Source organism: Pleurodeles waltl, chromosome 6 (assembly GCF_031143425.1).
Source record: "Pleurodeles waltl isolate 20211129_DDA chromosome 6, aPleWal1.hap1.20221129, whole genome shotgun sequence".
Taxonomy (NCBI): Eukaryota; Metazoa; Chordata; class Amphibia; order Caudata; family Salamandridae; genus Pleurodeles; species Pleurodeles waltl.
This window is the reverse complement of record NC_090445.1, coordinates 620,108,112-620,122,006: the sequence shown is the minus strand read 5'-3', so window position 1 is coordinate 620,122,006 and position 13,895 is coordinate 620,108,112.

The following is a 13,895-nucleotide window of genomic DNA, read 5'->3' as shown; positions in this document are numbered from 1 at the left end:
AGGCCAGCGAAGACCCCCAAAAGCAATGGCATGACCAGAAGGCTGTCCTGATTCAGTACCAACCAGGGCAGAAAGTGTGGGTCTTGGAGCCTGTGGCCCCAAGAGCACTCCAAGACAAATGGAGTGGACCCCACATTATTGTTGAAAAGAAAGGAGAAGTTTCCTACTTGGTTGACTTGGGCACTGCCAGGAGTCCCATTAGGGTGCTCCATGTCAATCGCCTAAAACCCTACTATGACAGGGCTGATCTCACCCTGCTCATGGCAACAGATGAAGGACAGGAAGAAGAGAGTGACCCTCTCCCTGATCTCTTCTGTTCCACAGAACAAGATGCTCTAGTGGAAGGTGTAGTTTTGGCAGATTGTCTTACTGCTGAGCAGAAAGACCACTGCATAAATCTCCTGGGTCAGTTTTCTGAACTCTTTTCTACTGTGCCAGGCACCACTTCTTGGTGTGAGCACACTATAGATACTGGAGACAGCATGCCTGTCAAAAGTAAGATCTTGTGATGCTATTGATTATGTTTGACCAATGACTTTGTGTTTCACCACTGCGCATTATAATTGCATTATATGTTTTGTTCAGTTTAGCCGCCTATTGACTTTGACCTTGCATTAGCCATTACATTCTGTATTCTGCCTATTGGCTTTGACATGCTGTATTCAGTTTAGCTGCCTATTGGCTTTGACATGATATTAGACATTACATTTTGTATTCAGATCAGCTGCCTATTGGCTTTGACATGATATTAGACATTACATTTTGTATTCAGCTCAGCTGCCTATTGGCTTTGACATGATATTATACATTGCATTTTGTATTCAGCTTAGCTGCCTATTGGCTTTGACATGATATTAGACATTGCATTTTGTATTCAGCTTAGCTGCCTATTAGCTTTGACATGACATTAGACATTGCATTTGATATTTAGGTTAGCTGCCTATTGCCTTTAACGTGGAGTTAGACATTGCAGTTGAGAATCCAAGCTGTATTTTTCCAATTTATGTTTTTCCACAAGATGAACCAAGATGTTTTCTTCACACCAGACTAGACCTGATAAGAGAGAGTACATTTGGTGTTTTCCTTTCTGCTCAGGCTTGGGAAGAGGAGAAGTCTAGGAGATCTGGCCAGTCTCCAAAGGCTTGCGTAGTTTTCCCAGGTCTGAGAGGAGGGGGCACGCTTTTGTAGGGATGACTCGGGCTTCAGAGATTGAGATTGGAATCTGCTTGACTTCGGGCTGGAACTTGGTGCCAGTTGCCAGTCTCCCGTGTGGGTAGATAATCTCTTTCTCGCAGTTGACCGGAGTCATCAACTTGCAGACCCCAGAAAGATGAAGCTGTAAATAGTTTCTCACACTGTGAAGTATTTGTTTTGCTTTGCATTATATATATAACCTGCTGTGTACATTGCAACTGAGATATATTTTGTTGTAATGCTGTTACTACTTTTGTGCTTGAAATCTAATAATTCGTCCCTCAAGAACTTGTGGGTGGGGAAGAATTAACAACAATAAAGGTCTTCTTTGAACTCAGAAGTGCATTCTTGATATGTTCTGTAAGCTCTGATACGAGATAAGAAGGAAAGCAGAACATTTTGGTACCAGAAGTGGGGTAGGGTCGAATTATAGATTTCTACGTGCACAATTTAAAAGTGTCATTGTTTTTTGTTGTTTGGAGAATTACAGAAGCACGGCAGACCATGTTTGAAAATGCATGTGTAGTTAAACTGCCTGATGGTGCTGTGAGAAATATGTTTTCTTTCTGTGATGAAGCATATTTAGAAAATGTGCCTTTTGGAAGCAATGATGTTCCTTTTGTTTTTGACAGAAGGGATTGGATACTTTTATCTGCTTACAGAGAAATGCAGGAGAGGTGAGGGCAGTTGGAACATGAAAATGAGAATTTACGTGAGCAAATTAGCCAGAATTCATTAATGCAAGATAATGCTGATAGTTATAAAACTGCTGTTTTAGAAGAATCTGTCTTTTCCCATTCCAGTAATGAGGGGGTTAAGACAGCTTCGAGCTACTCTGAGCCTCCGTGTGAGCCAGGTTTTTTGGCAGTCAAAGTGCATTCCTTAACTGATAACACGGACGAGAACGATGGAGCTCAGAATGTGATTTACGAGTTACCGTTGCAAAATAAAGTAAAACAAAAGATTTTAAAGTTTCTTACTGTTTGCATGAAGCAAGAGACACCGAGTTTCATTAGCTTGTTTGATTTTTGGAAACAGAATAGCCCTCATCTGAGTGAAATCCTAACACTTTGGTATATGGTCACAAGGACAAATTATATGCAGCTGCGCGCTTGTGATTTGGCAAATGAAATAATTCAATCTTTAGGTTTCTGTGCAGTGCAAGAGGGAAACACTGATGTACATGTAAATCAGGCACAGGGGAAGAAAAGAGTGCCCCTAGCTAGGATCATACACTGGATCTGGTACTTGCAAGACAAGGCAAGAGTACCACAGGTAAAAGAGTCACCAGTGAAATTGAGTGCACCATTTGAATTCGTGTCCACTGAGGATAAAAAGCATGTTTGTTTGACTTATGATTCATTGACTGAAATGTTGTTTTCTGGCACAGGAGAAGGAACAGCGTTGTACAATGTGTGTCAGACTTTAAAGCAAGAGCTGCATGAGATGTGTCATTTTTACACTGATTTTTGGTTCATTGCCAATGGTTTAGCAGTTTGGTTTTCCACATGGCTTGCACCTAACTGGTTCAATTCCCTTGCAGGTGTTAAAGAGAAATATTCAGAGAGAGAAGTGTTCACCCAGAATTCTGACTTAGTGGGGATGGCTAAGTGGGTGTGCCAGGAATGTGAACAGCTGGGAGAAAAAACCACTTACAGGTGGGCAGAGATGAGAGAGATGCACATTCCCCTAGATTTGATAAAAACTGTGCAGCACGCACAAAAGCAATCTGTCCCACAAGCAGTCACAGAGCAGTTGGGGAGAGGAAAGTTACCAGGACAGATATGGCAAATTGATCAGGTTTTAGGGCAAGTGATTGCTGCAAATTACCAAGGAGAAATAAAAATTATGCTGATACCTAGAAAAGAATCTGATTCATTCATACAAATTGGAGACAGAATGGCCCAACTTGTCAAAAATGCAGTTAATGGAGGTTTGGTAAAGAATGCGCCTGCCCCAGCCCTTCTGACAGTGCAAGAAAAGGGAAGCTGTGGTGCAGCAGATAAAAACCTCAGTGCTGAGGTGAGGGTTGAAGCCCCAGATGACCCTCCAGAACCTGCAGAAATAATAACAAAGGGCCCTAAAAACATCCTGCTGATTATAAAACAGGGAAAGGAAGAGGAAGGGTACATTTCAAATGACAAATGTTATTTGCAAGAAAAGTCATACTTTTTTCTTTTGCAGATCCTACCACGTTTCGCCACTGTCCCTGAGTGTGCTGTGTGGTCCCCCTTCGGGTGTGTGCGTGTGGGGTCGGGGAAGGGACCGAACCCCCAACCTGAACCTGGCTGAGTAAAGTGCGAGTACCATGGATCCATTTTGCGCAAATGGCGCCTTCAGTTCAAGTTCAACTTGTTTGTTTGCATTCTTCCACTGGAACTAAGCAACCTTAACAGTTAACTTTCTGCGTTTTTTCGTGTGGAACTCTGACTTTCACTTACCTTCCAGCAAACTTTTCAGGTGGACCGTGCACCTTTACATGAGTAGAACTCATGCTACATCAAATGCTATTTTAGAGACACTATCATCTCATTTAGAGTATAAAAGTTTCAGTCTTTTCTGTGTAGATGTATCTGAGGTGAAAGGTTATGAGATCTATATGTTAATCCACTTCCATTGCTTTACAGTGATTGCTTTGATCATTCAAATCTAATTTGCTGATAATGTCTTTTTTTTGTGCTGATGTTTATTTATTTTTTGAAACAAGAGATATGTGAAACAAAAATTCATTGGTCATAGGGTGGAATGTGATGCTATTGATTATGTTTGACCAATGACTTTGTGTTTCACCACTGCGCATTTTAATTGCATTATATGTTTTGTTCAGTTTAGCCGCCTATTGGCTTTGACATTGCATTTGCCATTACATTCTGTATTCTGCCTATTGGCTTTGACATGATGTATTCAGTTTAGCTGCCTATTGGCTTTGACACGATATTAGACATTACATTTTGTATTCAGCTCAGCTGCCTATTGGCTTTGACATGATATTAGACATTACATTTTGTATTCAGCTCAGCTGCCGATTGGCTTTGACATGATATTATACATTGCATTTTGTATTCAGCTTAGCTGCCTATTGGCTTTGACATGATATTTGACATTGCATTTTGTATTCAGCTGAGCTGCCTATTAGCTTTGCCATGACATTAGACATTGCATTTGATATTTAGGTTAGCTGCCTATTGCCTTTAATGTGGAGTTAGACATTGCAGTTGAGAATCCAAGCTGAATTTTTCCAAGCTATGTTTTTCCACAAGATGAACCAAGATGTTTTCTTCCCACCAGACTAGACCTGATAAGAGAGAGTACATTTGGTGTTTTCCTTTCTGCTCAGGCTTGGGAAGAGGAGATGTCTAGGAGATCTGGCCAGTCTCCAAAGGCTTGCGTAGTTTTCCCAGGTCTGAGAGGAGGGGGCACGCTTTTGTAGGGATGACTCGGGCTTCAGAGATTGAGATTGGAATCTGCTTGACTTCGGGCTGGAACTTGGTGCCAGTTGCCAGTCTCCCGTGTGGGTAGATAATCTCTTTCTCGCAGTTGACCGGAGTCATCAATTTGCAGACCCCAGAAAGATGAAGCTGTAAATAGTTTCTCACACGGTGAAGTATTTGTTTTGCTTTGCATTATATATATAACCTGCTGTGTACATTACAACTGGGATATATTTTGTTTTAATGCTGTGACTACTTTTTAGCTTGAAATCTAATAATTTGTCCCTCAAGAACTTGTGGGTGGGGAAGAATTAACAACAATAAAGGTCTTCTTTGAACTCAGAAGTGCATTCTTGATATGTTCTGTAAGCTCTGATACGAGATAAGAAGGAAAGCAGAACAGATCTATAGGCAGCCTGACCATGTCAGGGACTGCATAAAACAAGAGGTTCAGAAAATGCTTGAACTGGGAGTGGTTGAGCACTCTGAAAGTCCATGGGCCTCTCCTGTGGTGCTTGTACCAAAGCCTCCCTCTAAAGATGGGAAAAGAGAGATGAGGTTTTGTGTAGATTACAGAGGTCTCAACCAGGTAACTAAAACTGATGCTCACCCTATACCCAGGGTAGATGAGCTCATAGATACATTGGCATCTGCCAAGTATCTAAGCACCTTTGATTTGACTGCAGGGTATTGGCAGATCAAGTTATCAGAGGATGCTAAAGCAAAAACTGCATTTTCGACTATTGGAGGGCACTACCAATTCACAGTAATGCCCTTTGGTTTGAAAAATGCACCTGCCACTTTTCAGAGGTTGGTGAATATAGTCCTGCAAGGGTTGGAGGCTTTTAGTGCAGCATATCTAGATGATATAGCTGTCTTTAGCTCCACCTGGGATGATCACCTGGTCCACCTGTGGAAAGTTTTAGAGGACCTGCAAAAGGCAGGCCTCACTATCAAGGCTTCAAAGTGCCAGATAGGGCAGGGGAAAGTGGTTTATCTGGGACACCTTGTAGGTGGGGAACAGATTGCACCACTTCAGGGGAAAATCCAAACTATCATAGATTGGGTTCCCCCTACAACTCAGACCCAGGTGAGAGCCTTCTTAGGCCTCACTGGGTATTACAGGAGGTTCATAAAGAACTGTGGCTCCATAGCAGCCCCTCTTAATGACCTCACTTCAAAGAAAATGCCTAAAAAGGTATTATGGATGCTAGCTGTCAGAAAGCTTTTGAGGAGCTGAAACAGGCCATGTGCTCTGCACTTGTCCTAAAAAGCCCATGTTACTCCAAGAAATTAATTGTTCAAACTGATGCATCTGAATTAGGGGTAGGGGCAGTCTTATCACAACTCAATTCTGAGGGCCAGGATCAACCTGTTGCTTTTATCAGCAGGAGGTTGACCCCTAGAGAAAAGTGTTGGTCTGACATAGAGAGGGAGGCCTTTGCTGTGGTCTGGGCACTGAAGAAGTTGAGGCCATACCTGTTTGGCACTCACTTCATTGTTCAGACAGACCACATACCTCTACTTTAGCTAAAACAAATTAAAGGTGAAAACCCTAAATTGTTGAGGTGGTCCATATCTCTACAGGGAATGGACTATACAGTGGAACATAGACCTGGGAGTACCCACTCCAATGCAGATGGACTCTCCAGATATTTCCACTTAGACAATGAAGACTCATCAGGTCATGGCTAGTCTTATTGTCCTTCGTTTGGGGGGGATTGTGTAGGAAAGTACCATCTAGCCTGGCATGTTACCCCCATATTTCACTGTATATATGTTGCTTTAGTTGTATGTGTCACTAGGACCCTGCCAGCCATGGCCCCAGTGCTCATAAGTGCACTGTATGTGTTCCCTGTGTGATGACTAACTGTCTCACTGAGGCTCTGCTAACCAGAACCTCAGTGGTTATGCTCTCTCTTTGCTTTCCAAATTGTCACTAACAGACTAGTGACCAATTTCACCAATTCACATTGGCATACTGGAACACCCTTATAATTCCCTAGTATATGGTACTGAGGTACCCAGGGTATTGGGGTTCCAGGAGATCCCTATGGGCTGCAGCATTTCTTTTGCCACCCATAGGGAGCTCTGACAATTCTTACACAGGCCTGCCACTGCAGCCTGAGTGAAATAACGTCCACGTTATTTCACAGCCATTTACCACTACACTTAAGTAACTAATAAGTCACCTATATGTCTAACCTTTGCCTGGTAAAGGTTGGGTGCTAAGTTACTTAGTGTGTGGGCACCCTGGCACTAGCCAAGGTGCCCCCACATTGTTCAGGGCAAATTCCCCGGACTTTGTGAGTGCGGGGACACCATTACATGCGTGCACTGTACATAGGTCACTACCTATGTTCAGCGTAACAATGGTAACTCCGAACATGGCCATGTAACATGTCTAAGATCATGACAATTCCATGATCCCCCGAGTCTCTAGCACAGACCCGGGTACTGCCAAACTGTCTTTCCCGGGGTTTCACTGCAGCTGCTGTCAACCCCTCAGACAGGTTTCTGCCCTCCTGGGGTCCAGCCAGGCTTGGCCCAGGAAGGCAGAACAAAGGACTTCCTCAGAGAGAGGGTGTTACACCCTCTCCCGTTGGAAAAAGGTGTCAGGGCTGGGGAGGAGTAGCCTTCCCCAGCCTCTGGAAATGCTTTGATGGGCACAGATGGTGCCCATCTCTGCATAAGCCAGTCTACACCGGTTCAGGGATCCCCCAGCCCTGCTCTGGCGCAAAACTGGACAAAGGAAAGTGGAGTGACCACTCCCCTGACCTGCACCTCCCAGGGGAGGTGTCCAGAGCTCCTCCAGTGTGCTCCAGACCTCTGCCATCTTGGAAACAGAGGTGCTGCTGGCACACTGGACTGCTCTGAGTGGCCAGTGCCAGCAGGTGACGTCAGAGACCCCTTCTGATAGGCTCTTACCTGTGTTGCTAGCCTATCCTCCTTCCTAGGTAGCCAAACCTCCTTTTCTGGCTATTTAGGGTCTCTGCTTTGGGGAATTCTTTAGATAACGAATGCAAGAGCTCATCAGAGTTCCTCTGCATCTCTCTCTTCACCTTCTGCCAAGGAATCGACCGCTGACTGCTCAGGACACCTGCAAAACCGCAACAAAGTAGCAAAGACGACTACTGCAACCTTGTATCGCTGATCCTGCCACCTTCTCAACTGTTTTTCTGGTGGCGCATGCTGTGGGGGTAGTCTGCCTCCTCTCTGCACTAGGAGCTCCGAAGAAATCTCCCGTGGGATGACGGAATCCTCCCCCTGCAACCGCAGGCACCAAAAGAACTGCATCACCGGTCCTCTGGGTACCCTCTCAGCACAATGAGCGTGGTCCCTGGAATGCAGCAACTCTGTCCAAGTGACTCCCACAGTCCAGTGACCCTTCAGTCCAAGTTTGGTGGAGGTAAGTCCTCGCCTCCTCAAGCTAGACTGCAATGCTGGGTACGTGTGATTTGCAGCTGCTCCGGCTCCTGTGCACTCTTCCAGGATTTCCTTTGTGCATAGCCAAGCCTGGGTTCCCGACACTCTAACCTGCAGTGCACAACCTCCTGAGTTGTCCTCCGACGTCGTGGGATCTCCTTTTGTGACTTCGGGTGAGCAACGGTTCACTCCTCTTCGTAGTGCCTGTTCCGGCACTTCTGCGGTGCTGCCTGCTTCTGTGAGGGCTCCCTTTCTTGCTGGGCGCCCCCTCTGTCTCCTCACGCAATTGGCGACACCCTAGTCCCTCTTGGGCCACAGCAGCATCCGAAAACCCTAACCGTGACCCTTACAGCTACCAAGGCTTGTTTGCAGTCTTTCTGCGTGGGAACACCTCTGCAAGCTTCTTCACGACGTGGGACATCTATCCTCCAAAGGGGAAGTTTCTAGCCCTCTTCGTTCTTGCAGAATCCACAGCTTCTACCATCCAGTGGCAGCTTCTTTGCACCCTCAGCTGGCATTTCCTGGGCATCTGCCCAATCTCGACTTTGTCGCGACTCTTGGACTTGGTCCCCTGGTTCCACAGGTACTCTTGTCCGGAAATCCACCTTTGTTGCATTGCTGGTGTTGGTCGTTCTTGCAGAATTCCCCTATCACAACTTCTGTGCTCTCTGGGGAATGTAGGTGCACTTTACACCTACTTTTCAGGGTCTTGGGGTGGGCTATTTTTCTAAACCTCACTTTTTCTTACAGTCCCAGCGACCCTCTACAAGCCCACATAGGTTTGGGGCCCATTTGTGGTTCGCATTCCACTTTTGGAGTATATGGTTTGTGTTGCCCCTATACCTATGTGCTCTCATTGCAATCTATTGTGACTATACATTGCTTGAATTACTTCCTTTTGCTATTACTGCATATTTTTGGTATTGTGTACATATATCTTGTGTATATTTGCTATCCTCATACTGAGGGTACTCACTGAGATATTTTTGGCATATTGTCATAAAAATAAAATACCTTTATTTTTAGTATATCTGTGTATTGTGTTTTCTTATGATATTGTGCATATGACACCAGTGGTATAGTAGGAGCTTTGCATGTCTCCTAGTTCAGCCTAAGCTGCTCAGCTATAGCTTCCTTCTATCAGCCTAAGCTGCTAGAAACACCTCTTCTACACTAATAAGGGATAACTGGACCCAGTGCAGAATGTAAGTACCCCTTGGCACCCACTAAAAACCAGGCCAGCCTCCTACAAATAGGAAACCACGCCCCAAGATATTTAATACATTTGGATTGCCAATGTAGTCCGGAGTCACCTAAGGGTGAAGAAAGACAGTGTATGTTTAGCGGAATAACTTCAGATTTATCCCTGAAGTCCTCCTGCTAAACGTACACTGTCTCTTCTTACCCTACCTGTAGATCTGCTCTCACATTGTTGCCTAGATAAACTAAACTAAAAATAATAATATATGTCACTGCATTGCCTGCTAACCAAGATGTAAAATGTAAGCAGAGAAAAACTCTTTAGAATTAGTTGAAGGAGCTTAACTGGACCATATTAAATTTTTTTTTTGCTAAGGACAATATTGTTCTGTCAGAAGTAGATATGGAATGTAGCGGAAGAGGTAAATATATTGCGCACAGTGATGTCTCCAAAAAGGTTACAAGTGAAATCTATAACAGAGGATGGTGGGCGAAAATGTATTGAATCAAGGAAATTATTTTAAGCCCCGAACGCATACACTTGCTCTTTTCCTACAGTGCTTACCTAGACATCGTAGCTTCACTTACTTCTATACTGGCCTTGTATTACTGCTTCTTCAAATATTTAAGCACTCACCTATTCTTCTATATTTCTCTCCATACACTAACTTAATTTAAACACCCATGCATATGTTCACTCTTACATTCATGTGCTCACTCATTCACAAATTCACCAGCCATTCGCAAACGCTGTCTTGTTCCACACTTGCCTTGTTCTCGCAACCTAAGCTTTACCCTTTATCTATTTATGCACTCATAAAGTAGTCTACCCATGCACTAATTCACTAATCCATGTACTGTCATTCATTCATCCATGCCTCATTTATTTATCCATTCATCAGTCCATTGAATCCTCTCCACGTTCATTTACTCGCTCATGCAAGCATGCAAAGAACCAGTGACAATAACGTTCACACATATAAGCCAGTAATTTACGCTGTGCCAATAATGGTTACGCTTTGACTTTGCGAAGATTAGTGATAGAACAGTTCAGGCTTATTCATGTAGGTTCATTTAATGTAGAATATTGGGTATAATAAACAACATGATAACCTATAAAAAAGATATCCTTAAGTCAGTGTTGAATCGTTCTAAAAATAGAAAATACTTTTAATCAGGCCTAGTACAATTGCTTAGTAATAATGTTTCTGCATAGCTTTTCAGAAAACAACAACTCATTCAAAAGAGGAAAGCACGGGGAACAACTTGAATACATTGCAAGCAGAGAATCCTTCTGATTGTGATGATCCCATGCTGTTCTCTCAGTGAGCTGGGGTAGTGTCTGACCTGCCCAGGAAGTCAGATTGTTCAGTTCAGTTTTTATTTAGTTTTCCTCAGTCTGATGATGCTTGATGCCTCTCGGTGTCACTCTGCAGTTGTGATTTCATTGGCAGGCCTATGGAGAGAGAGGTCTGATGTGGCAATGTGCAGCTGAGGTCAGTGAGCAAGGGATGTTCCAGCGAGTTTGAACTCTAGCAGTGGCAGGCACAGTCACAAAGACCACCCAAAACAATGGAGAGGAGGTTGGGCTGCTCCTGGGAACAAGGCAATTTATATAGACAATAGCCCAGCAGAGCTGACCACCTCGGGTTACAAGTGCAGGGAGCCACTCCCTGCTTGGCACATCACAAAAGAAGGAAGCATGGCACAGGTGGGAGGAAGAATACTCTCAAGCATTCCACCCCTCTGGAACAGTGCACTCCTAGGCTTCCTGAAGGCTTCTGTCGCCTTCATTTGGGGCAATGATCACTTTGGTCCTCCCTTTGGGTGCAATAAAGACAATTAGGGTGACTGGACAGCAGTATTGGGTCACTCGTTGGTCTCAGCAACCCACTGCATGTAGAAGTCCTTATGTCACCATGAGGAATGGATGGGCCTGTTGATCTGGCATGAATATGGCAGGTTCTAATCAGACCAAGCTGTAAAGTTCCTTCTCCTTTGGGTCTCGAAAATAGAATGTATTTTGGTCAATCCTGGAGTATATTTCCTACTCTTTCATGGATGACAACCCATGTGTCATGCCTCTGATTCCATCTGTTCATCTGGACTGATTCCAAACCAGCCAACTCACATGGTGCCACCGTGGCTCACAAAATATTACCTCCTTTCACATGGTCACCTGTTAGATGTGTTAGAGTAACCTTACACCAGCAATCTCCACAGGAACAGAGGAGCAGAAGATAAACTCCCAATGCCTCCTTACAGCTACGTGCACCAGAATTGGTTAATTAACAATAATGCAAAGCATCAGTAGAAAGGATATGTGAAGAAGAGAAACTGCCTCAGAAGATGGTGATGCTATTCTTGAAACCTTCAAATTCTTCACTTTCTCTCAGCTTCACTCTCTCGCATATGTGTTGAAGAATGTAGAGAATTGATGATGTGGTGCACCTACAAATAAACACGCTCTACAATTGAGTACATAGCTATTATCAATTCTTTCGCTTTAAACATATCCTCTTATCTAAACAGTACCTATTTTCTCCTGGGGACCAGATTCTTCCTTGGAATTTTTTAAGATGGATAAGTATTGTCTCTACTTAACTTGAGAGAATTTCTCCAACTAATTACATATTCGCTTGAACATATCAGTGAGTTCAGATGTCTCTTAATGTGCCCGAAACCCTCTCACTCGCTACTATAAATAGTTCAATGTCCCTTTGTTGAAGGAATATAGAGTCACTGGCCTTTTTCTCCTAAACTTTCCTCCGTATAATGACTTGTTCTTCTCACAATGTCCTCATAAAACTGCTTAAAATATGAATTATCAGCAAACATTGTTTTAAAAATGGAGAATAGCACCTTGTGTGTACACAAAATGAGGAATGGACACAGGTGGAATCAGATTTAATACTAAAACAACTCCTTGGGCAAGTGTGGTGATGACACACTGCTCTTTATCCCAGGATGACATTTGAAGACAATAAAAAAGCTACTTTGGATTGACATACTACGAAGACTATATGCGTAGGAAATTTAATTTACACTGTGTTAGGAGAATCTGTGCCTTATGAAGATACCCACTAAATCACTTGGGGTAGGGGCAAGAGGAATAATAGGAGTATAGCATGGAAAACCTAAGTGTAAATCTCAGTCTTCTGAAAAGTTGAGGGTTTATCTTGTGAATCATCTCCTCAGAGGAGATATGATTTTCCTGCTGCTAACTCATCTGTCTTTTGCAGGTAGAGGATAATTTCATATTGGGCTTTTTAAATTTCTTCTCTTATGGTTTGATTATCTTCAATTTTATTATCTACTGTAATTGCATTTGCAACTGCTCTAAAACCGCTACAAGTGTCTTAACATCTAGACCTTCTACAATTCTGCTTGGGTGGAATCTAATTTACTGTGGCACTTCAATCTTGCACACTAAGTTTGTGCCTATTTCTCCGCAGGAATAGAGGAGAAAATGCTACTGGATGAAACTGACATGTTGAGTTATGTAATTGAGATAGAATTCCTCCAATGGTGGAATCTAAGGCAGCTGCTTCCACAAAAAAGTGCACCTGGATGTAATAAAATTGGAGGTGACATAAAGGCATCTTTTAAGAAATTAAAGGCTACTTCTGCCTCTTGTGCCCAGTTGAATTTAACTCCTATTTTCAAAAGATAGGTCATAGTACTTATCTTGTGAGAAAACCCATTAATAAATTGTTTGATAAGGTTTGCAAATTTGATAAAGCTCTGCACATCTTTCACACAATTTGGGGATGGCCAAGTTCAGATTACTTTGACTTTCACTAGTTCCATTGAAACACCTTCTGGAGAGAGTACAAAACCTAGGAAACTCCATCTATTTGACAGGAATTTGTTTCCAATTTTACATTTTAAATCTCTTTAAAATAGATTCCATATGTTGGATGTGTTCTTCCTGATTGTTTGAGAAAATCAGAATATTGTCTATACAGATGACTACAATCCTTTACAGGAATTCTCTTAAAACATTGCTTACAAAATGGTGAAGGTAGGTGTGGCATTGTGGCATTACACTCTCCATGGAGCATGACTTGTTAATCATAGAGCCCATATTTAGCACGAAAGGCCAATCGTCTCCTACTGCCATTCTTATTACACAATAAGCTCCTCTTAAGTCTAACTTGGTATACATCTTTGCGCTCCTTTAACTTGGTACAGTAGTAATGAAATTAGCGGTAGAGTGTATCTGTTTTTAATGATCACTTGCTTTAAGGCTCTGTAGTCTATGCAGGTTCAGAGTTCTTCATCCTTCTCTGAAACTAGAAATAAGGGGGATGATATTGGCGAGTGAGAGGGGCAAATGCATCCATTGGTCAAATATTTATCTAGGTATTTATTTAGACATATTTTTCTGCTACGGACAAAGTATGAATCCTACTGCAGAATAAGTGAATACCTAGCTCCAGCTCAATTTTACAATCACATGATCTATGTGGAGGTAACTTTTTCTGCATCTTTTTCATCAAAACTGCTGCCAAATCTTCATATTCAATTGATATTTTTCTTGACTTTTCAAAACAAATCATCCTAGATTGTTCTGCTAAAATGGTGGCCAGACACTCTTTAGAGATTTTTTCCTTGATCTGAAGACAATGTTCTCAACAATAG